The 25,526-nt window shown below is 43.7% G+C and overlaps 1 protein-coding gene across 10 annotated transcripts in view; it reads right to left on the bottom strand.

Moving 5' to 3' along the window:
* HMBOX1 (homeobox containing 1) overlaps window positions 1–25,526 on the bottom strand; it is a 101,715-nt gene that overhangs the window by 75,805 nt on the left and 384 nt on the right. The window contains exon 1 of one of the 10 annotated variants that reach the window (XM_079298206.1): window positions 25,393–25,412. The exons of 8 other annotated variants lie outside the window; for them this stretch is intronic. The gene's annotated coding sequence lies outside the window, so the exon portion shown is untranslated. Of the gene's footprint in view, window positions 1–25,149; window positions 25,273–25,392; window positions 25,413–25,526 lie in introns of those variants that run through there. One more of the 10 variants, XM_079298207.1, reaches the window with a different exon arrangement.

The raw sequence follows: 25,526 nt of genomic DNA, 5'->3' as shown, positions 1-25,526 counted from the left end.
CAATTCCCTTTAATACAGTTGGGTAGTCGGGGGTTATTGATCTATGGTGGTAAATTTTCACAGCAGGCTGTTTTCCTGCATTGATCATGGGAGCAAGGCTGGGATTAACAAAGAGCAGGAGCTCCTTCACTCCAGGAAAAGTGCCTTTGCCAAAGGCAGTGCAGAGGTGGCTTGGGCTGCAATACAGGATGTGGCCAGCAATGTGGGTTCTGTCACCAGCTGTTAAACCAGCTGGGGCAGTGCCCCTGATCTCCTGGCACATATTCTCTGCTCATGGGCCATCTTTAAACCAGCTGGGCAATCATCTTTATCTTCCCACAGCCCATCCTCCCTCCAGGAGATATCTCCTGTTCATGGCCACTGAGTCCCAGTGCATGGCTGATAAAATTCCATCATCCCACTGGGAGATGCTCCAGCCAGGGCAGGAGCCAAGCCTTTCCTACCCAGAGAAAAACTTGAGATTTGGAACACCAGAGCAGCCTTTCCACTGCATTCCAGAGGAAAACTGGACCTTCCCACATCATCCCTGCACCTTCAGAGGAAACTGCACCTTCTCCAGGAGCACTGCTCCAGCTGAACCACATCTGCCCCTGCAGGAGGATGCAGCCACCATGGAATGGGACTGTGCCACCACCCTGACTGACTGACTGTGCCAGCTTGGATTCTGACTCTGGCAGGGTTTGGGATTGTTCTTTGTAATACTGTATTTCTATTTTAATTTTCCTAGAAAAGAACTCTTATTCCTAATTCTCATCTCTTTGCCTGAGAGCCCCTTAATTTCAAAATTAAAATAATAATTTGGAGGGAGGGGGTTTACATTCTCTATTTCAAAGAGAAGCTCCTGCCTTTATTGGCAGACACCTGTCCTTTAAACCAGGACAAAACTGTTCCATCCCTGCAAGTGTCCAAGGCCAGGCTGGACAGAGCTTGGAGCAAACTGGGATTCTGAAGAGTGGCCCTGCCCATGGCAGAGGGTAGAACTGGACAAGCTTTAAGGTCCCTCCAACCCAAACCATTCCATATGATTCTATTCATCTCATCAAAACTGGATTTTCCTCCCAGTCCTTCCTGGCTTGCTTTGGTCTTTCCTACAAAAACTATTTTTGATTTGTACAATTCTTCATAGCTAATATCATTTTTGTCTCATTTCCTTCCCCCTCAATCTCTTCACCTGAATTTTCCAGTCATGCAGAGATTGTCCAAACCCTTTAAGATATCAACTCTTCTCTTTGGTTCTACCTTCTCTCCTCATGCTTCTGCTTCAAGGTACAACAAGGAAGGAAACACTGGAGAAGCTGGAAGGAGGTGGGAGCAGAAAGGATGGCAGGATGATACAGACTGAAGTGAAACAGCTCCTGTGAGTGTGGTGAGGGGCTGGAATGGATTTCCCAGAGAAGATGTGGCTGCCCCTGGATCCCTGGAAGTGCCCAAGGGGCTGGATGGGGCTTGGATCAACCTGGGCTAGTGGAAGGTCCCCATTCATGGCAGGGGACAGAATGGGGTGAGTTTGAAGGTCCCTTCCAACCCAAACCTTCTGCCATTCTGTGAATTTCCAAACACACTAATCTACTAAAAATTCAAACAATGCTCTGCTCACACAACATTTTATGCAAATAACAGCTCCCAAAAACAAAGAATAACCACTGAGTGCTTTTACCTATTTTATTGGCATACACAAAAACACGACTGTCTCGAGTACCCAGCAGGTTTTTTTAAAAGCAAACATTTTAACAGAACAGCACAAAGCCAATAACTGTATCCTGGTCACTTTGATCCAATTACAATACATTTTAAAGTATTACAGTACTTTAAAGATTAAATAGTGCTGCAGCTTCTCCATCTAAAGTTACCATGCTGGAAAGTTCTTGGTTAGAGAACGCCCGGCCCTGACTGTGTGAGCTTTTCCACTTGGGAGATTCAAAGTGGATTTAGCAGGATTACCAGCATACTTCAGCATTTTCAGGATCAGAGCTTAAATGGTATCTCCAACACACATGTGGGACAAAAAAAAAAAAAAAAAAAAAAAGCCAGTGGAGGAAAAAAAATTCTCTTCCTAAGAAAACCAGGAAGTTATCGATCCTAAGCAGCTTTATGCTTTTGACTTTAAACTAGGAGGGAAGGAATGAAAACAGATACTTTGTGTTTTAGAGAAGGAGGTTTATCAAAACCTATGTATTTATGATCTAGTCAGTTATCACTAATTGGTAAATAAAACAAAATATGCAACATGAAACGACAACATTTCTAAATGACAAAACTCAGATCGTCCTAAAGGCACCTTTTTATTCAACATTGAAAATAAATTACCAAACTTTATAAATTTTATATGATATTATTATGCTGACCCAAAATATCCTTGCTGGACAAACCACCAAAAAAACCCTACCTCAAATCCCTGTGTGCAGCAAACAGCATTTTCCCAATTTTTAAAATGCAGATGGAGCTTAGCTCCTTTCAGGAGATCAAACAGCCCAGACCTAAGGAACAGGAAAACTCAATATCCCAAAAAGCAAGCAGAAGCTGCTCTTATGGCTGTGTACAGACATTTCCTGCCTCAAGATCTTAAAAATTCACTCCCCAATGCACTCAGAAAAGCGGAGTTGTCATAAACTGCTACCCAGATTTGTTTCCCAACCTTTTTTCCTCTTGTTAAACTGCTCACAATTTATTTTTAACTACTGCACAGAAGCTGCATCTGTTGAGGATGCTCTTTTTGCAAGCAGAGCTCCTGCTCAAGAGACTGCAGGGAGACTTGCCTGCCTTGCCTTCAGCAGAGTTAAACATTTCTGAATAAGGAATTATTCTTCCACACAATAATTCCAATTTTAACCTTTACAGCTCTGCCACCTGCCAAAGTGCCACTGCTTTGTCAGGAAAAGGAGATGCCCAGAGAAGCTGTCCCATCCCTGGAAGAGTCCAAGGCCAGGTTGGATGGGGCTTGGGGCAACCTGGGATAATGAAAGGTGACCCTGCCCATGGCAGGGGGTGGAATGGGATGAGCTTTAAGGTTCCTTCCAGCCCAAACCATCCCATCCTGCTGCTGTCTCTAATGTCTCACATGAGCACAAAAGGAAGATTTAGAAGTAGATGGTCTATGTTTAACTCACATTTAGAGCCTTTAAAAGTTAAAGGAGTGCAACGAATGATGCCAGGACAAGCATTATCTACAAAGATAAACGAGCTCAAAATAGCTGGCAGAGCCTTTTCAGCCAGTGAGCAGCAGCCCTGGAGGTGGATCCTGCAGCAGGAACTATTTAGGAAGATCCTTCCCAATCTTCCAGAGACTCATCTTAAAAACTCTGGAGCAGCAACAACAAAGAAGTCAAACCAAATTCTGTCATTGAAACAGCTGAAGGCCTTCACACAGATATTACATTAAGAGCTCACTCTCAGCATATTATTTCAGGTATTTTTGAAAGTCCAGACATGCTGTGAATACATTCTCAGTTGTAGGGTCTTTTCCCCTCAAGGAAAAATCCCTGCAATACTCAAAGCTGGGCAATACCCACAGTTTGAGCATCCAGCAGGGAATATTTGCACTCTGCAGCTCCAAGACAGCATCACCTCCCTCTCTGAGGGTGGTGAGGTCCTGGCTCAGGTTGTCCAGGGAGGTTATGGATTCCCCAATCCTTCAAGTGTTTCAGGCCCTCTGCTCTGAGCCAGGCTGGGAGAGCTGGGGGTGCTCACCTGGAGAAGAGAAGGATCCAGGGAGAGCTCAGAGCCTAAAGGGGCTCCAGCAGAGCTGGAGAGGGACTGGGGACAAGGGATGGAGGGACAGGACACAGGGAATGGCTCCCACTGCCAGAGGGCAGGGATGGAGGGGATATTGGGAAGGAATTGTTCCCTGGGAGGGTGGGGATACCCTGGCACAGGGTGCCCAGAGATGCTGTGGCTGTCCCTGGATCCCTGGAAGTGTCCAAGGCCAGGCTGGATGGGGTCTGGAACAACCTGGGATAGTGGAAGGTGTCCCTGCCCATGGCAGGGGGTGGAATAATAACTGAATAACTGAACAATCTTTAAGGTCCCTTCCACCCCAAACCACTCTGATTCCATAATTCAGCAACTGCCTAGTCCTTGGTTCCTCATCCCACTGAAAGGCTGAGCTCAGAGGAGCACTCCAATTTGGGATATGAGGTCCTGGATCAGGCACAGCAGTGCTGGGCTGTGTGTTCACCAATCCCACATCCAGCTCAAGGATATCCACAGAGCAGGGCTGGGGCTGCTGCCACACGTGGCCTTGACTTCACAAACACAGCTGCAATACTCACAAGCAAAGGTGCATCTGCATCACTGCAAAGTCATGCAGTTTAAAAATAAAAGCTTGAAAATGACTTTCTAATTTGAAATAATTTAAATTAGAAAAACGATTTTAAGATGCGTATTTTGCAAAAAAATTTTCCAAGGGAGAAGAATCTCAAGGCAGTGAGGCAGTGGAAGTCACTTGGTAAGCACTGGGAACCAGTGTGTGATGAAGTGCCAACCCATCTTTCAGGCAGAATCCTTGTCTGCAAGTACAAAAGAACAAACATTTTCTTTTTACTTTGCTTATTTAGCTCAGTTCAATGACTGCAGCTTTCAAAGTTGAGAAATCAGCTGGGAATTCAAAAAGCAGGAAAAACAGTTTCTCATTTTTAAATGAGGAATAAAAATAAGGTAAGTTGATGAGTTCTGCCAGCTCTATGGTTTTGAAGGACAAGGTAACCAGAAATTAGGTGAAATTTAGCTTTGCAAGACTCACTGTATTTAATAAATGTATTTTAGAAGAAAAGCTGTATTTTGACAGAAGTGTAACACAGCCTTAACATCAAGTAAAACTGCACTTTCTATTGAATTAGTTTAAATCCAAATGGAGCTTGACATGATTTTAAATAGGAAGCAACTGGGAAATATGCAGGATTAACCATGTTCTAATTCAGCATGTAATAAATGTAAAGGCAGCAATGTAATTGCTTAGGTTACATCCTGACACCTGCTACAAACCCCTGAAGTTCTCAGCAAAGCCCAAGAAATGCAAGTGAAAAACAAAAGTAAGGATCAATTATTCAAACCAAGAAATACAAGTGAAAAACAAAAGTAAGGATCAATTATTCAAACCAAAGTTTCCTTCCTGCTTTTTAAACCACTTTGATTTGCATCGATCCACGTGCTGCAGTGTTAACTTGGTACAATCCCCCACCCTCTGGAGCCACACTCAGGGCCATGAAACATCCATGGGATGCATTTATTGGAGGAAAAGAACTGCTGGGATGGATTTCATGGATCTTATCTAGCTGAGAGACAGACCTATTTCTGCTCTGAGCAGCAAGGGAAGGGGAGAAAAGGAATTGCTGGGAGAAGACAATGGGACAACCAGAGGAATTTGGGTCTTGAGTATATTTGAGTAAGCAAATGCATCATTTCTTTAGGAAAAAACATGCAAATTAAAACCAAACCACTTTTTCTGACACCTTCTAAAAATATGAACCAGAAAGGATTGGCCATGAGTTTTGTACCACATGGAATATAAAGGAAATGTTCAAACAGGTGTAGTAAGTTGTTTAGAAATTATTAAACTGCTGTGAGCAAGCAGAGTTGGTCACTCCCACGCTAGGAAGCTGCAAAAGCAAGATCAAGAAATTCAGAAGGCAATTTACTCACTGTCAAGAAGTAAAGAAGGTTTTAGTCTAAATGAGGAATAAGGGAATTGATGGAATTTCATATCAGATCTGAGACACCCAAGAGGAGACATCAACACTAACACAAGCCAAGGCCAGAACTTTCCAACAGCCACACTGGCAAATTCAAAGAGGAGAAAAAACCTCGAGTTTTTTGTCAGAAAAGTTATTTAAGGGAGTTTTATTTTAGAACAAATGACCAGTAATGTGCAACCTTTCCATGCATATCTGACTAAATACAAAGCAGTCTTGAGGAGAAGGACCTGGGGGTGCTGGTGAGTGAGAGGCAGCACATATTCATATCCCAGAACTCCCCCAGTTCCTGGGCTGATCCCCCAGGGTGGGCAGCAGGGCAGGGGGGATCCTTCCCCTCTGTCCTGCTCAGGTGAGACCCCAGCTGCAGAGCTGCTCCAGATCTGGGCAACAACAGCAGAAGGACCTGGAGCTGCTGGAGAGAGTCCAGAGGAGGCACCAGAGATGCTCCAGGGGCTGGAGCCAGGCTGGGAGAGCTGGGGATGTTCACCTGGAGAAGAGAAGGATCCAGGGAGAGCTCAGAGCCCCTTGCAGAGCCTAAAGGGGCTCCAGGAGAGCTGGAGAGGGACTGGGGACAAGGGATGGAGGGACAGGACACAGGGAATGGCTTCACTGCCAGAGGGCAGGGATGGGTGGGATATTGGAAGGAATTGTTCCCTGGGAGGGTGGAGAGGGCTGGCACAGGGTGCCCAGAGAAGCTGTGGCTGCCCCTGGATCCCTGGAAGTGTCCAAGGCCAGGCTGGACAGAACAACCTGGGACAATGGAAGGTGTCCCATGGCAGAGGGCAGAATGGGATGAGCTTTAGATGAACCTCCCCACCCAAACCATTCCATGATTCCACAACCTTGCAGAGGTGAACACTGCAGCACTGCATTCCAAGAGGTCTGATCACATCCCATGGTATCCCAGGCTGAAATGGGCTGGGAGAACTGCAGCACTGTGCTTGCTGTGCACAGCATTTGCAGGGTATTTTCAGGGATGCTCTCCAATGGCCTTGTCTCCACAAATTGGAAGGATTAAACCAGACCTCAGAGCAATTTAAATAAATCTGCACAACCCGAGTGTCACTGTGAGTGCCTCACAAAGCTTCATCTGAAATTGGTTCCCTATCAGCTTAAATTTGTGTCTCCACACATGGGATCCCTGCTGAGCACAGGAGGCAACACCCACAAATTGACCTCTAACCACTGCCCTGCACAGAAGTAAAAGTGATTTATACCTGCTTGTAATTCCACCCAGTGTAAGGTGTGTATATATAAATAAACATAAATTTTATGTACATAAAATATCCCCAAATACAGGAAAAGAAGCCACCCACTTGTGCTCCAAATCCATAAGCTTCTCTCAGCCATTCCATAAACCTCACAACCAAATCCAGAGCTACTTTATAAAAACATAAAGTCTGCAACTAAACCTGGAAATAAATAAATAATAAAAGGTCATAATTCATCATCCTGACATCAAATCAGCAGACTGGGACTCCAGTATATCAGAGTGATGGATATAGACTTGTTTTAAGGATGGTTTAGTCTGCATTATGCCAGAACATTTATTGTTGCCTTTAAGACTGTTTCCTTTCCAAGATGTTTCAAATAAAAGCAATAGTCTTCTTCTCCCTTAACTGCCTGTCTGAGAATCCACTATTCAGCAAAAACAATTTTCCCCAAAAAAATCGTGGCTAGGGGAGCAACAGGACATTGAGTGCTAGAAAACACAATTTCTTGTTTTTCCTTATTTTCTCTTGCTTGCCAGGTGATCTAATAACCACTCTTTGATGGATATCACGATTTAAGCCTCTCTAAGGCAAAAATCCTTCCTAATAAATGTCCAACCACCACGAAATCTCTCCCTCCATCACTTATCACCACTGACATTTCACTCTGCCACAGAGGCAGGATGCTGGAGCATCACTTTCCTGGTCCCACTGTCCCATAAAGGACCACAACCAATCCTCCCAGTCCAGCTTCCACCTGCTCCCTGTGTCCCACAATTGCCCTCTTGCCCTTCTCACTCTGCTTTCCATGGGTGAGATAAAAAAAGCTGGTTTCTCTCTCAAAACATAAACTCTGATGAAATGCTGGTCAATAAATGAATACACACCTCCAGTTGTCATATATATACATATTTCCATCACCAGAGCACACTGGAAACTATTAATTCTCACCTCAACCTCTGATGGTGGTAAAGCACATCAACTTTACAGGCACAACAACCTCAGATGTCCTGCCCACCTCAGCTGCAGTGTGCAACACTCCTTCCCTTTGCCTTGGGCCAGGATCACATTTCTTAACCTTAAAAAAAGTCCAACTTTTTGCAAACAGCTCCATGGGCCATGTAGTATCCCACTAATGCAAGACACAGCAGATTCATAAAGCCACTCACCATTTTCAGCAGAAGATTTTTCTTAATTACAAATATTGATAAAAACCTGCATCACTTCTGCTTCTCAGACAATCCCAGCAACACTGACAGTGCTGGAGAACGTGCCCAGGAGACAGAACATTCCCATTTGTTATTTCAGGAACCTTTTTCTAATGCCTTACAGTCCACCAAGAGACAGCAAGTCAGTACCACCAATATGGGAAGTTGCTGTTTGATCCAGATCTGAACCAGACCTCCTCAGGTTTGATTTCTGTTGCAAATGGTGCTTTGTAAGCACAACTGGTAATCAATTTGGAGAAGAGGAGAAAATGTAAAGGAATAAATTATCATTTCTACCTGCTTCCCTTGCTCCCCCTGCCCCCAGCATAGGAGGGAGAGGAGCTGAAAAGCCCCAGCAAAGGGAGAAGTGGCTGCCAGCCCTGCCAATGCAGTGCTGGGGGATGCTGTGTTCTAGGAACTGCTCCCACCTTCCAGGTTGTTCATATCACTTCCTTCCCTGCAGCAGAACTGAATGAAATCTTTGTGAGTTCAAAGGGCACAGGAAGCTGTTCACAGACATGGGGGTACTTGTTCTTCAAAGGAAAAAAAGACAAACCCCACAGAGCACCCATGTCACAGCAACCCCAGATCTGCCTTTACCCCTCCAGTGAGAGCACTGTTGTATATCCTTCATTACATTTATAAACAGGGCTGGCTTTGTGTCACAGGCTGTCATTCACACTGATTTCTCTTTCTCTCAGCTCATGCACAGGAGCTCCTTGGCCAGAGTTTGCAAATGCAGCTCTGTACAAACAGGAATAGATACACCATCATGCAATATGAGGCCATCATTCCAGCAGGGAGAAGGTGTGAAAGGAACCCCAGGTAATTGAATTGTTTGTACATATTCACACAAATAATCTCAGCCCTTGTCCTGACACTAATAGAAGAACACAAGCCTTATGGAGCTTGAAATCTTCCCCTGGAGAAACAACTTTGCAAAAGCAATGGAAGAAAGCACGCTGGGTAGAAAAGGCTGTTTGTAGCTTTGCTTGCTATTTAAACCAGGCTGATTAATCTTTAAGATCCAGCAGCTTTTCAGATTTTTGCCTTCCCTCCCTCCTTCCCTTATTCTACAGCCTTTTTATCAGTGCTTTAAAGTAACAGCACACCAAGGGCTCAGCTACACCCAGGGCTGTGCACACAAACCACAGCAAGTGCAAAAGCACAGGAGAAAAGTGAGACACAAGAACATGAACCAAAAAAAAAAAAAGAACTGGAATGTGTGAATCCACAAGGTGCTTGAGTACAGCAACCACAGCTCTCAAGAAATCATGATATGGGCAACAGGCAGAGCCTCAAGCTGTGCCAGGGGAGGCTCAGGTTGGACATCAGGAGGAATTTCTCCATGGAAAGGTGGTCAGGCATTGGAAGGGGGCACCAGGGAGGTTTGGAGGTGTCCAAGCAAGGCTTGGGCATGGCAGCCAGTGCTCTGGGCTGGGTGATAAAGTGGGGATCACTCACAGCTTGGACCTGATCTCTTAGGTCTTTTCCAACCTTAATGATCCTGTGTTTTTATGTTTTCTAATTGTCTTCTCCAAGTGGAACCATCAGGGTTTGTGTCCAAGCTTTCACCTTGCAAATGTAATCACAGGTCCTGGTAAAATTAGAGATGGATAACTAATACATCCTCAAAGCTAAAATATAAAAAACTCTCACTCTAAAAATTTGATAAAAGATGCTAATATTGACAGCTTGCTTTCATATGCAGCAAGGTGGGAATGAAGTGCAAGAAGAAGATATTCAGAGAAGAAATATGAATGAACAGAAGGTATTTATAAGGAGCCTGGTACCTGGAATGTGGCACAAAAGCACCTCACTTCTCCTGAGTTACTTGGGAAATAAGAATTAAAGAGAGAGAATCAGACCACCATGAGTCACTGGGATATAACTGCACCATGGAAAGGTTTTCTGCCTTTGCTAGAACAAAAATCCTGCCTAAAAAAAAATCCTGCCTAAACTATATAGATGCAATGCATATGTTGCACAAAACCAAGTTTACATAATAAAGAAAAAATACATTTGCTTTGATCTCGAGCTGCCCCATAAATTTTTAATAACAGCTGTAAAACAGAAATCTTTGGCTAGAAATCCTCAGCAGCAATGAAATTTAAGCTCCCTACTCATTACAGGTTAAGAAAACTCATTTCCAGTCCATTCCTTGTAGAACTGTTACCAACTTGTTACAAGGAGAAATGCAAATGTCATCCCCAGCCATTTATTTGTAGATTATTCTCTTCAGCCTGGTTCTCTCCAAAACAGAGGGATAAGGGACTATTGAATCTGGTTTGTCATCTTTGGTCCTATTAGCAGAGGCATTGCTAAATTCAGATATCACAATCCTCTCATTTTATATTTCACTGGAAAGATGCTTCAATCTGTTTTCTTTTTTTCTCTACAGAGAAACTGTTAAACCAAAAGTACTAAAAAAATAACTTCTCTAGATGCACCACAAATAGATTACAGTTTCTAGTTCAAGTGCAAAGGGACAAAGAAACCAAAATCTTTTTATATGCAGACATTAAAGTAAAAGCAGGAAACAGACTTAACTGCAAAAAAAAATTAACCCTTGTGATGCAACTCACAGAACTTCCTTTGCTTTCAGCTCCTTCCCTGCTAAAGCACTTGAAACACTGTGTTAACACACTCCCTATAAAAATAACCTTTTAGGTAAATTAAGAGCTCCAAAAACCACAACTATCAAACACATTATCTAGAAAAAAAATAAATAAAAAATATGAAATTCCTTGTTCAAGTCTTACATGTATCAGTGTATGCAAGGGAAGTGTCACACAGAGGCAATTTTTAGGAGGAAGGTTTTTAGAAAACAGTATTTCAAGCCAGAATTTGGGGGTAGCAAGAGGACAGATGATTACAGTGCTGGGTGAGAAGATGAGAAAGAATGAGCTAATGGGATATAAAACTGCATACACTGGAGACAGCTTTACAAGTTAGAGAAATGACAGGCAAATAGCAATTCACACCACACCAAAAAGGCACTGACAGGTAAGGAAAAAACCTTCATTTTCCAAATGACAGCAGACTTAGTCCCTGTGTATGAAGAGTACACAGAGCTGGAGTTAAACAGTAACTGAGAGTCCAAGAGATGTTTGGAGAGTGCCCAAAGTGGAGAGAAGCCATTCCCTGCCCTCATTCCACAGGGTTTGTGCCACTCTGGACACAGCCAGGTGTGTTTTTCTGGATGCAGATCCACCAGAAACCCAAATTGTGTCCTGCCCTCCCTCCCTGCCAGGGGTGAGCACTTGCAGGGTCTTGCTGGCTCAGAACTTTGAACATTCCCCAAATCACTTGCAGCAAAACTGTTCCCTGTTCCAGTCAGACCATGAAGTTACACAGATGTGTAAGAGTCATTCAACAGCCCTGTGAACACTCTGGTGAGGATGGGAATGGGAAGGACTCACTATTCAGCTCACAGAGTTTAAATTAATAAATGTATTTGTTCATGCTTAAAGTGGCACATAACTGAACAGGGATTGAAAGAAAAGGACAACAAAAACAATGAAACAAACCAAACTGGGGAAAAAAAAAAAAATTACTTAAATTAGATATAAAGGACACTTGCTCACTAGGAATTGAACTAACAGCACTTCCCTTCACAAGGGTTACCTGGCCTCCAGGTATGGGACATGGCTCAGGAACAAACACATCTGGAGCTCCCTTTGGGTGAAAAAGGGGGACACAGGATACCCAGCACACCTGCAGCACACAGTGAGGATGGCTACAAGGATGTGCTGGGAGAGATTGATGTTTGCCTGATTCTTCCAGGCTCTCCTCAGCATCCACCACTGCATTATCCAGCCAGAGATAAGGCAAACTTCTGCTCTGACCCCAACAGCACATTCCTTACACCTGATTTTAACTGAACTCAGCTCCTGAGTTTTGCACTTCTTGCATAAACATTATTTTATAGCTGCTCAAATAAAGTTATAAACCTGCCTATCTCTGTGGTGGTGCAGTTCAGAACCAGCTCCAGGTAACACTCTCAGGACATAGCCCTTTATTTTTTATACCACTGCTGCCCTGCAGAAAAAGAGCAGCAAAGCAGGAGCCTCACTCAATCCCCAATTTCCAAGTCTACCATGTAAATGCCAATTAAACAACTGCATTCTAAGTCTCTCCTGTGCCAGCCACAGTGTTCAATCCAGTAAGAATTACATGTCTTTAAGAACAAGAGCAAAACACTTTAAAATCTTCCCTTTTCAAAAATGAGGTGAGAGAGAACAGGGGACAGGATGAAAAGCACAAGGTGTATCTCCATGAAAATGATCAGTTTAATTTCCCCCTTTGCTGAGATCACAGAACTGCAGAGGTTGGTCAGCACCTCTTGAGCTTGCCCAGTGTAACCCCTGCCTTAAGTGCAATTTTCCAGTGCAACCTGCTCCAAAAATATCTGTGCAGGAACACGATGATCCACCTGGATTTAGGTTGGTGCTGGGGCAATGACTGGACTACAAAAATACATCTTCCTACAGAGCCCAGCAGCCTCAGAGCCCTGGGGTAGGCATGGCCCAGCAGGGTGGTTTCTGAAACCTGAGGGAATGCTGCTAAATCACTTTTGCTTGGTGGCTGACTAAAGCCAAAACCAAAAAGTTAAGTCAAACTGGGTTTAAGTTAAGTTTAGAACTGGGAACTGTGCAAATGGTACAGGAATGGATACAAAAAGAAAGACCATCAACAGCAGCACGGAGAACAGGCAAGAGAAACTCAAGGTGCAGCATTAAAACACATAATTTGCAATTTCTCTGCTTTCTGCAAACACCAGTCACAGTCCAAGACTCCCCTCAGCAGCTGTAAGAGCAGAGCTCATATCCAGCACATCCAAATTAATGCAGGAGAGTTTAGGAGGTCTGCCCAAATAATGTCTCCACACAATTACAGCTCAGAAGTCATAACCCCTCCCTTTAATACTAAAGGAAAAAGAAATCACATTTGCAGCCAAAATGTACTGATAATACTGCAATGGCAGCATGGCCCTGAGCCTGCAGCCTTCTCAGAAATCACTGTCATTAGGAGAAAATTGAAGGAGCATCCTCTTCATCCACTGATTTGCAGGATATTTAACACACACTGCTCACTGCAAAGCCACAGCTCTGGAATTTTTCTGGAGTGGGCAAGGGGAGTTTTAACTGTTTCAATCCCATCCCTGTGCAGGGTTTATTTGGAAGAGATGGAAAGCAAAAAGAGGCAAATTTCTGCCATGAGGAGTGGGGGGAAAGCTGCTCACAGTAAATTGTTTTGTCAAATAACAGGAGGGAGGGCCAGTGTCTCCTCTGGAAGGTTGACAGTAAGTCTGTCAGAAGCAAAAACAATGGAGAATTAATTATTCTTAAGTATGAAAGGACCTAGAACTCAGTGATCTGCTAATTAAAAACAAAATATCCACAGTATAGTTCCAGTTCAGTTCTTGTGAGAGCCAACAGAGAGCAATCCCACCACCTCCAACGTCAGTAAAAGCTTCTTTTAAGGACTCATCTCTTAAAGATATAGATATTTAATGGAAATTGCAGATATTCAGTACTCATCTACTTCATATTCAAATATCTGAGCTCAGACAAAATACACAAGAGAGTCTTCACCAACTCATTGTGTTTCAGCAGTTCTGAAATCACTCAGAAGTAACTGGCAAACCAACTAAACTTCATTAGTGTAAAGCTGCTCCTGGAAGGCAGCTCTGGAGGGGCTCAAAGCAGTCAAGTTTTATTTTTGTTTTTATTTTGTTTTAGCTGGTCATGCAGTGGGTAAGAAGCAGAAAGCAGCTCTGATGTGTGAGAAGCAGCACAGACAAGCTATGTGACAGGGAGAAGATAAATTGTGACTTTCTGTGAAGATGACAACATTTTAAATTAAATGTCCTTGTCTTAATTTCTGCTCCCACGTAGCCAGTGGGTTGTGTGAGGGACAGAAGAAAATTAAGGTTTCTCCAGCCTACCTTTCTCACAGTGTTTTTAAAAACAAGGGAGTAGGGACATTTTCCAGATAAATCAGGATCTGCAGGCATCCAGCTGCAGGATCCCCAGCCTCCTGTGAGAAGTTCTCTCTCATAATGTCTACAAGCCATCCATCCAAGGATCCACAAAAACAAAAACAAAAAAAGCCCACAGCACTGAGTGCCACATCCAGACATTCCTTGGACACCTCCAGGGAACTCCAAACCTCCCTGGGCAGCTCCTTCCAATGCCTGAGCACCCTTTCCATGAGGAAATTCCTCCTGATACTGGAAATGCTGGACAAGTAGCAGTGTTGAAACACAAAGCAGAATGGAAGGGTTTAAACCCATCCTCCCTGAGTGTCCTGTCTCAGTGTGGGCTAAAGGGAGGCTGCTCCCAGAATTTTAAGATTTGCAATATCCCAATTTGGAGAAGGTGCCCACATCCTTTGCTCCAAGCACTGGACAGCAATTCTTTTGAGGACAAGCAGAGGAGATGGCCATGACAACTCCAGGGTCACTGTGTCCCTTTTACCTGCCAGCTCATGAGTCAGACACCTCTAAATTAGGAGGGACATTTATTGAGGGACACTCACTGAGCCTTTCTCTGAGCCACAGACAGCTCAGTGACCAACACCACCCTGAACATCACTGGACACCCTGTGCTCAGGGCTTAAATCTTCCCTTCAAGCTTTCATTTTCCACTAAATTTAAAAAAACAAACCTGGAGCTTCATCCTCTAGCCAGGAATGGGCCTGAAGAGCACCATATCTGCATTCCAGTTTCCTCCCTGGGTTATTAGCCAGACTGTTTATAAAACAATTTTAAAATGCCAGCTTTTATGTATTACAGTTTTATTAATCTTGAATGATACATCATAGGTGCAGGATGCATAAAAGGGTTACAGAAACATGGTTTGCATTTTAAAATGCTTTAGTGAAAACAAATGAATTCTCTTTATTAAATGAATTGAACCTTGCTGTGTCCTCCACGGAAAGATTTCAGTATTAGTGAATCTCCTCCCTCATTGTTCTTTTTTCCACCTTATGTTAGGGGAGGAAAACAAGTATTTCAGCATTTACAGCTCCCAAATGGTTTCTCAGTTTTGAATTAAATAGGCTGTGATATGAACTATGTGAATACACAGAAATAAAGGAAATATTCTCTATGCATATGCAGAAGAGGCTACTTCTGTCAAAAACCAGGTTTACTGTTTCATCAGGCTCTGGTTCCATGTGCTCAGCTATGAGTGACAGCCACCACTCCACTGGTTGGACTTGATTGGAGATATTGGCAGTGGAAATACAATGCCAAGGTTCTGGTGGAGTCCATTACAAGAAAAAGAGATATTACAGCCAAAGGCTTAAGCTTTAGAAAAAGGCATTTTTATATTTTAACCTACTCATAACAGAAAATATTTTTTAACAAAAAACCTGGTTTTGAATTCAGGTTATAAACTCAAGTTTAGGTGCAGTTACAAAGAGAAGGTGGAGATGGTTCACTGCTAGTTTTTTCAGCCAACTTAGCCAACAATCAGCTTTTATTCTTATCAAAGATGCAGATGCATCCATTTGCCATTAAACAGATCTGTTTCCCACAAGCTGGACACAGCCTCCAGGCTCCAGATAAGCAGGGAGTCTGCCTTCCAGCATCCAGAGTACAGGAATTTTAACACCTTTCTGGAGCAGCATTTAAATGGATCATTAGTGTCAACAAATACAACCCAAATGGACTGTCCCAAACCTCTTTGGAAGCAGAGACTCTTTTCTGCTTGTTCAGTGTTTAACACCCTGGAGGCTCAGCTCCAGCATTGCTGCCACTTTAATCTTCATTTTAACTATTTTATGAGTCATTTATCTGCCAAGGTAAACCACCTAAGCAATCAAATACAACGACCCAAAAAAGATCTGAATCCCAGTTTTCTGGTTTTACAAGCCTCAGAGGGGAAAGAAGATAATACCTGAACAAGTTCCATGCTCCAAGCTCAAAGTTTTATGGAGGAAGGGGAGGGATGATCTTTCCATAGCACTGCAATGCCACAGGAAAGCACCAGGTTTAATGTAATCAAGCTCTACATTGCAGCCATATGGAAACAATTTGGCTCAATAAACAACTCCTGGAGGAAGACAGCAGAGGAACAGGAAAATGAGATTTAACCTGGCTCAGCTCAGAGGCTGCCATGACATGAAATAACCAGAACTCCACAGGCTTTGGGTCCCCTGGCAGTTCCACACCTCAGGAGTAGAAATGGCACAGTTCCTTCCCAGCCTCCAGGATCCTGTGCTCTCCCTTTTTTTCTCTCTTCCCAATCTCTCCTCAAAGCCTATCACTGTGGCCAGCTTCCCACTCGATAGCCAGAAGGGAAGCAGACATCCCAAAGTTTAGATATTCACCCGACCTCCCTGCAATTTATCTGCCTGGAATTTGCAGGTTTCAAAATAGTGACTTTCTCAGGGAGAAAATACTTAAAAACACCCAACTTGGAAAAAAAAAAAAAAACCAAACAAATTTTATTTCTTACTTTTAGTGGTATTTAAATGAGGTTTGGTTTCAAGATTCCATATTATCCAGGATCCTAAAAACCAATGGTAAAAATACTGCCTCTCCTGCAGAAGACAACATTCCTGGGCACTGCTGATTACAGCTGCAACAACCAAGGGAGTAAAAATCAGTCTGGGACAGGAAAAGGGAAATTCAAGGGAACAGCCAGCAAGCAAAAGCAGCTGCATTTTTAACAAAAAGCAAGAAGGCACAGTGCTATGAATAAATCAGAATTTCCTTGAGTGTGACAGAGGAGTGACACCAGTATTTATGAGAATAATGGCCATGAACTGAAGGGTAATTCACAAGTATCTTCAGAAGGAGCAGCTTGCAGAGGTGTGGAAGTTCACCACTTCCACAGTGCCAGCAGATGTACCATTTTACACCCAGAAACAAAAGGCCTTGGGATGTTTCTCTTAACAACCAAAGTGCAGGACTCAAGGTGTCTTAAAAAACTAAGTACCAGTAATAAAATTTAAAACCCAGTAGATCTTCCAGTGGAAGGGAAAAAAAAAAACAGAGTACTGGGAACAAAAGCAACATGCTTTTGTCACATGAAGCACCTTCTAACTCACCAGCAATAAAAGATGATTCCCAGCAAACCCATTAGCAGGAAAACATTTAAATCAGCCTAAAAGCCATGCACCAAAGATGCCTTTCACCCCAGGCCAGGTGGATGTTCCCAATGCACCAATGCTCAGAGAGGGGATGGAGAGAACCTGCAAAGCTGTAAGCTGGGTATCCATCCAGGCAAAGAACAGGAAAAGAAAAATAAATCTGTGTTTTCCCAGTAAAGAATCACAAGAACAAGGACACCAGTAGTGCCAGTCAGCATGTTTAAAAGTCTTGATAAAGGACTAACTTTGTTCTTCTGAGATTACAAATGCAGAGTCAAGTACACAGAGTGTACTCTGGTTCTGGTGGAAACCCACACTGGCTGCTCCAGATCTGAGAGCTGTCAGTCAGCCAGTTCTTCATCTACTTCCTGGGATTGCATCATGCTCCTTTTTTTATTTTTTTTTTTTTGTCACTAAATTTAAGGTCTGATGCAGTTCAACATTTTTATCACTGCAGATAAAAATCTGTGAGTGACACCAGGCCTGTAGCACCAACAGGACTTTATTAGGAGGAAAGGAGGATGAAAACCTGCCTAAAGTTAGGAAAGCCAAACCCATCAGAATACAAAGGCTAATTTATAATCTAAAAAATGCAGACTGTAACTACTAAATGGCAGATTTTATTAGAGTAAAGAATGTCAGTGCTGGGGCAGCAAGGCTCATGAACAGGATTTCCCTGTGCAAAAGGGCTCCTGGGAACTTTCTCAATGGTTGTGCAGCAAAAAGGGCTAAAGGCACCTTGGAATTTGGTATGGATCAAGCACAGGCTGCAACAGGCATTTTTTTTTTTCTGGTCTCCACGATGTTTAAAAATAAACAGAGACCATGAAGAATCAGGGGATGATCTGAGTGCTGGAGAAAATGCCTCAGAGTGAAACTTAAAAGCTCAACTCTGCTTCCTTATCTATCAAGTAACTTGATTACATAGTGTAAGTACCTTCATGGCAAGGAAAGTCCTGGATACTAAAGGGCTCTAATCTTGTCAGGAAAAACTAACAAGAACCAGTTCAAATTAGAAATCAGCCACTTATAACTACCAAGAGAAGTGATGAGCCTGAAATTACCAGTGATGGACACTCAGGGCTGGAAAGCTTTCAAATTGTTTTTAGCCAAACATCATTTACTGGTCTCAGTTTCAGAGTAAATGATTAAAATTTAAAGGCCTGTGATACAAAGCATATAAAACATATCAGGGAAGGCAATTTAATTATCTGTTCTCGCCTTAAATTTTATGAATCTCCAATATGTTAACATCACTCAACTTCTGTGGACCAGGAAATTAAAGAGGGAGGAGTAAGTTTCAAGTTCAGCAAGTTCCTTCTTTTTCAGACTTATCACTAAACAGCACCACTCCAGCAAACAGATGGAACTCCCATGAAATACAAACAGGGAATGACCAGCTATGATGTCTGGAAACCACATATAATGCAATTTAGTTGGGCAAACTCTGATCAGCTACTTATCCCTCCCACCTAGGCCATGAAAAATCAGTATCAGCTTAAATAACCAGTTCTCATTTTGGGTAACTACACCTCTGATACCCAGTATATTCCCCAAGAGCAGCAGCACCCACTAACACTCAGCCAAAAATCTCCAAATACTTCTTAAACATAAAAGCATCTCAACAGCCCTGAAAGGATTATTTCAATATTCCACACTGGAACATGGGCAAGTCAAAAAGTTTGCCCTGGGTCATAAAATAAAACCTATGGCAGAGCCTAGAAAGGAAATTGCATTGCCAGGAAGAACTTTCCAACACTTGAGCACCACTTCCATGTCCCAGTTGTTCAAAGCCCCAAACACTGCCAGTTCAATCACAAAGAGATTTCTGGTGAAAGCTGACATTGTAATCAGAGAATCTGATCATGGCAGAGAAACTGTCCAAAGCAAAGGTCAGAATAAATAACCAGGCAGGAAGAGTGCTTGGATTTGATGAACTAACTAACTGCTTTCTGCTGCCATCAGTATTACAGTGCCACAGCAGGAACAAAAAGCAGATTCAGTGCTTGCCTCAGAGCTCAGAAGGAATGGGCAGCTCCAAATGCAGGAAATGACTATATGCTGCACTTCCCAATTGATAGGGCAAGGGCTTATCAGAAGAACAAAACTGGCTGTTCACAAGGCCACTCAAAGAGCAGCCTACACTATTGTTTCAGTGGTAGTTATCCTGCTGCTGAACTAAACAATTCTAAAGAAGTGAAATGAAAAAAAAGGCTTCCTAAATATGAAGTTCAGAAGCGGGGAGAAGACCAATATGAGGAACTCAGGACAAGCATGGGGGCAGAGCCAAACATAATTAATAGAATTTTTATGCCTGGCTTGTAAATTCCTTCTTTAACCCAACATTAAAATCTCATCTTCCACCACAGCAGTGACTGGGATTCATGCAAATTTAATAAAGCTTAAAAATTTAACTTGTACACATGGAACACAAAAAAAAAATAAATGCCACCTCTGTGCTTGAGGCAGGTATCAAAATTGGTTTCCTCAGGCTGGAAGAAACTCTTCCCTGGAAGCAAAACTGCACCCATTGGGCAAATGGAGACTGGAAGCAGTCCCTGCCAGCATTCCATGGGCACACACATGAAGTGGGATTTTTGTCAAGCCCCATTACAGAAGTGATTTAGGTGTATTCATGTACAACCTGCTGAAAGGGCTCTGCTTGGTAATGAGTTTTGGGCTGGTAATGGCACTGAAACCAAGATGAGATGATGAAGTGAATAGTTCAGGGTGGAATTCTTCAGGAAAAAGTGAACTGACCTTCCAGAGCTCCTGGTTGGCTGCACAGGAAGATGAAGCAGAGCTCTCACTCTGTCAGGAGCACTACAGCAGTTCCCTGTTTTAAGAGCAGAATTCAACTTCACACTCTGCCTGCAGCTTTGATTCAGAACTGGGAAAGGGAAACCTCCACATAGACAGGGAGAATCACCAGTAATATATTTAATTCTCCATAAAGCACATGAAAACAGCAACTGTTCAACCTGCTGGTGTCTGCATTAACATGGGACTGAAGTAAAGCAAGTGACAAACATGTCTGTGCATTCTTGACATAGATCAGAAATCCAACACTAAAAAAATCCTATTGAATGAAGCAGAAGAAAAGCAGTACAAGAAAGAACAGAATCCCTCACAGTCTTGGAAAAAAGTTTGCTTTTGACCTGATGGGAGGTGGAATATAATGGATTTAAAATCAAGAAAAATAACTGGTTCAGAAAGGATGAGAAACGTAGAACAACAGAAATCAATGGGAAATCCTCCCATCCCCATAAAAAATAACCTCTGGACTTAGATATTGTTAATGACAACATCAGGTGACCAGCAAATAAATTCCTTCTAAGAATACTGTACATCAATATATCACAGATGGAAAGTGCAAGAGATGGGAGGAGACACCTGTGTTGAAGTCCTGCTGCCTCAGTCACTTTACAAGAGTGCCCTCGTGCCTCAGTTTCTCCATCTGTAAAACACCAACACCTCTGTCAAGCACTTCTAGAGATTTACAAATAGAGGTACAAAGTATTGTTTTGATGTGGAACAGCAAAGGAGGGCAGAACAATTGAGTGGGAGCCATGCTGCTCCAGCCACCACGGGAGCTGCAGCCATAAATCCATCAGCCCTGATTAGGCTGGGCTTGACAAAGCTGTAACTGTCACAGCAGCTGCTCCAGGACTGTGACACGAGCCCTGCAGTGTCACACAGGGAGCCTGCACCAGCACCAAGCCTCTGCTAAACCCAAGTGCAACAGCAAAGAACAGGAGGTGCCCAAAACCAACACTTTATAAGGTTATCAGGGATAAAAGCTGCTTCTCCACGTGCTCCTATGACCACAGCCTAAAGCTGTGTGAGAGGGGAAGGATACACCCAAGAGCCTCTTCAAAGAAAGGGATATATTCACTTGAAATCTGCAGGCACTACACAAAAATAAATGTGTTTCTCACAGTGACAAGATGAAATTTTCAGTTGGTCAGTGACTACAAAGCTGATTCTCCTCTTCTGACTGTGGACCACATGACAGCCTCAAATACGTAAGGGCAATTTATCTGCCAGCTTGCAATGAAGACCACATAGTTAATAGTTTGCAACCTCCTTTCCCCCAGAAAATCTTCAGAATTGAGTAATAAAATTCCTCACATGATTTCAATGAGAGGGTTCACTTGTCAGGGGCTGTTTGGAGATAGTATCATATGTCAGGGAGGTGCTGCTCAGATCAAGTTTTCCAACCTTGTGTTTTTAAGGCTTGACTGAAAATGAAAAAAAAAAAAAAAACAACCAAAAAAAACTTCAGGCGATAAAGTTTGAAACTGGAGAAAAGAGAAATAATCTCTAGATGTTATTTTCAAAATGTCAAAGTTAGCCAATTAACGAGGGGAGGAAGAAAAACTGATTAAAGCCCTGACAAACCCTTGAGATCACAGACTGATTGCGAGTTCTGCTGCAGACTCCCTGTAGGAACCTGGGCAAGCTGATCCCTCTACACCTTTGTTTGCCACCTGTGAGACAAAAAAAAATAGCACTTTCTTTTCATATCCTGTCATTCTTGCTTGTATTGTTCCCCAAATTAAAAGCATTTGTCAAAACACTTATCTTTAGCATTAACCCTGGGAATTGCATTCACAGCTACCACACAACCCCTTTGCATGAGTGAGTGTTCAAAATACAAACTCTTAGTACACTCTGCTACCCAGCCATCCTAATTTAGTACAAGTCAGAAGGGAGATTTAGTCAATACAGGAATATTAGAATGCTAAATACAGTTTTTTGCTAATCTTACAAATAAAATCAGCTTGACGGTTACAAGTAAGACCAACACCCCCCTCCATAAAAAAAATAAAATTCTCATTATGTCCTAAAAATCCTGCTGCATTCACAGTATTGGTCTCACTGCATTGATAACCCACAAGATCATATTATCAGCATAGGTATAATTAAAGCCCAATCCCACGAGGACATGTATGGAGAATCCAATCCCTGTTCTGTTCAAATCAGCATAACGTGAAACCAACTTCAGGGAGTTTAGAATAAAAGCTGCATAAAGTTATTGACAGGAGGAACAAAGGCATCTGTTTTTTGCAGTAAGATTCTTAAGCTGACAGTATTTTGATTTCAAATTCTAGAACTTTGCAGATGAAAAAGATTTGTTACAGATGCCAATACTGTAGCCTGTCATTCTGTAATGTCCTTAAAAGCTCTGCACAGAAATCACTGTGAAGCACAAGTTGCTTTCTTTAGATCAAAATGTGCTGGTTTTTTCCTGAAAATTCATTTGTTTTCTAACATAAACAACCAGACACCTTCCCAGATCCCTTGGTATAAGGAACAGTGCAGTTTCCTCATGGTTCAATTTCACTAATTCTCCCAATTCTCCACCCAAAGACCCAAATTTCACCCCTGCCCCACTGACACACAACACAAAAAGAGCAGTCCCAAAAGTTAATGACAGAACAATTCCCGACAGTCACTCTTACTAAAAATGCATTTTGTTAAAAAGTAAATTTGTATAAAAATGAATGTCAGAGCCCCACTCTTTTCCCAAATCCTGACAGCAATGAAAAACATACCAAACATTCCCATGAACCTACGGATTATCACTATCAACACTCCATAATAATTTAGTTCTCAAAACACTGCACAGCTGTCAACTTCTAATATCTTTTTTTGCAAGAGACCAGTAAGACCCACACAAAAACTGCCTTAAAAATAAGCTTTTTCCTGCAGCTGACACCAGCTACTGATTCCATGGAATTATGAGAATCACAATGCCAGAGAGAAGCACGTTGTCCAGAAAGGTCAATAAACCCAGGGAGTTGCTTGACACTGCTCAGTGAAACAGTTCTAGAGATAACCAGGCCTCATTCACACAGGATTTTCTCCCAGATTTCCTTACCCCTCCTTAAAAAATCCTGCCGTTTCACCTAGGGTAGCATTCCTGTAACCCAGCTGGCAGCCTGCACACCACAATGTCGTCTAGACCTGCTCAGAACAGTGGGATGACACAGGAGTAAAAATGCTGATGCCTGTTCTGGTGCTTAGGGAACGAGGGGAGGAAGAACAGGCAGCACGGAGTGAAACACAAGTTCCTTGTTGCCAACCTCCTGCCCAGGCTCGTCAGGTAATTCTGTCAACCAGACAGAAAAAGTTGTGGCCCTCATAGGGGTAAAGAATAATTTTCACATAAGGGGAAAATATAATTCCCAAACCTCAGTTTTCACATGCAGAAACAAACCCTGCCCTTCCCCAGCCCAGTGCTCCCCGGACATGCAGATAACAAATGCATCCCTGCACAGACAACATTCTCCCCTCTCTCCACCTCAGAGACGTTTTCTTAGCAATTTGGAAGAGAAATGGTAAAAAAGGGAGATGCAAAACACAGAAATAAATTAAGTTTGCTCTCTGCTGTTGACGGATTTGGTCTTAGCATGACAGGAGGAAAAAAAAAATGTTAGGAGTGATAAATCCATATATACCTACTCCAAACTACACCCCGCTTCCCAAGGGACACGGTATAATGGTAAATAAGTATAGATGCAGTTCCTACTAATGAGGCAGGGTACAGCAAGGCCAAAGAAAATGCAATCATCTCGGGGAAAAAAAAAAAAAACTGCACAGGACTCCTCCTCTCCCATGCACGGAGGAAATCAAATGCCAGCTGCACCATCCCAGGAAGGAAGCAGAGCCTGTACCTGATGAGCCCTGCAGAAATGAGCGAGTCATATCACGGGACCCGAGCAGGCACTTCAGGCTTTGGCCAGCCCACAGATCGTCTGCAGAGCACAATTCCTCGCTCCGGTATTTTACATGGCATCATTCATGCAAATCGTAGGGGTATTTTTCTCCAGTGTTTTCTTTTTCTTTTTCTTCCCTCCATCCCCACTAGTCTGAAGCAGAGGGAGCGTCTCCCAGACCCGCGTTCCCATATCACTTTAACGCTTTCCTCCCTACAAAGTTTAAATCTCCCCAGTTTTTTGTTCATAAACGTTTTGGACTTAAAAGCCACCGAATCACATTCCCAGTGTTACTTGAACAAATTGAGACAGACCCGACTCCACAAACATGCTTAAACCTTCATTTCCTCTTCCTTCTTCCTTCCCCACCCCCCAAAAGAGCTTTTTTTTTTTTTTTCTGTCCCTAACACGAAAGAACTGGGGGAAAAAACAGCACGTCCAACCAAAGGCTTTTCCAGACCTATCGCAAAGAACAAAATGCTTCCGAAGAAGTGCTCTGCAAACATACCAAGAGACACTCCACCAACTAGGAAAAAAAAAAAAAAAAAAAAAAAAAAAAAAGAAAAAAGGAAAGAACCCATCAGACAAAACTGAGGTCGAAGAACTCGGCGAGGTCTGGCTCGGGTGTGTATTCTGCACCTAAATCCACTCGCCTCTTGTTTTGTTTTAAGCCCGAAGCTGAGGCAAACACTCCAGCAGAATCCCCCGCCGCTTCCCCCGACCGCTCCTGCGCTCAAACCGTTCTGACCCCAAACCATGCCGGGCACGGGACACAGCAGCATTTACCCCCGTACCCCACTTCTTCCCAAGAAGTACAACACAAACAAGCGTCTGACACCCCACCCAAGCTCTCCTCGCACATTTTGGGAATGACTTCCCTCCGGGTCCTCCTCCTCCCCCACCCGTTCCCGTGTTAAACTCTCTCCAGCGAACAGACACCTTCTGGTTTCACGCCTTTTGCTCTCCCCGAAACCTTTCCGAAGCTCCGGGAGCTGCCAGAGGGCTCACAGCCCAGGGAGGCGGCGGGGTTTGGGGCACCCCCGAGCCCCGTTCCCCGAACCTCCACCGGCCCAAAGCTCCCGAGAAGGAGCCTCCGTGCCCGGCTCCATCCCCGCGGGTCCCTCCTTCCTTCCCCGGGGGTCCCCGGGACAGCAGCCCACCCCAAAACTCCGCGGAGAACAACCCGCCAACACCCCCAAAGCGCAGCACCCACCCAAGGCTGAGGGGGGCTCGGCGGCCGCCACTCCGTGCCCCACACCCGGCAGATGGGAGGAATCAGAATAAATATACAAATGGCAGGAACGGCGAACCCCAAAAGGTGCCCTGCCCTTCCTCCTCCTCCTCCGATCCGGGGGCACCAGCGGATCCCCCAAAGCCGAGGCTCCAACTCTGGCGCCCGTGCTGAGGGGCTGCCCCTGCCCAGCCCTGCCCGCCCCCGGCTGCCCCCCTCACGCACATCCCGCTCTCCGGCTCGGCGCGACTCCCGGCGGTGCCGGCGGAGGGGGGACCCCTTCCCGCCGCCCTCCCTCCCTCCCTCCAGCCCACCCACCCGCCCGCCCCCTCCCCTCACCGCCGCCGCCGCTCCCTCCC

This window comes from Erithacus rubecula, assembly GCF_903797595.1.
Source record: "Erithacus rubecula genome assembly, chromosome: 2".
In the NCBI taxonomy this organism is placed as follows: domain Eukaryota; kingdom Metazoa; phylum Chordata; class Aves; order Passeriformes; family Muscicapidae; genus Erithacus; species Erithacus rubecula.
The sequence above is the reverse complement of the archived record's forward strand: the minus strand, read 5'-3'. Positions and strand labels throughout refer to the sequence as shown.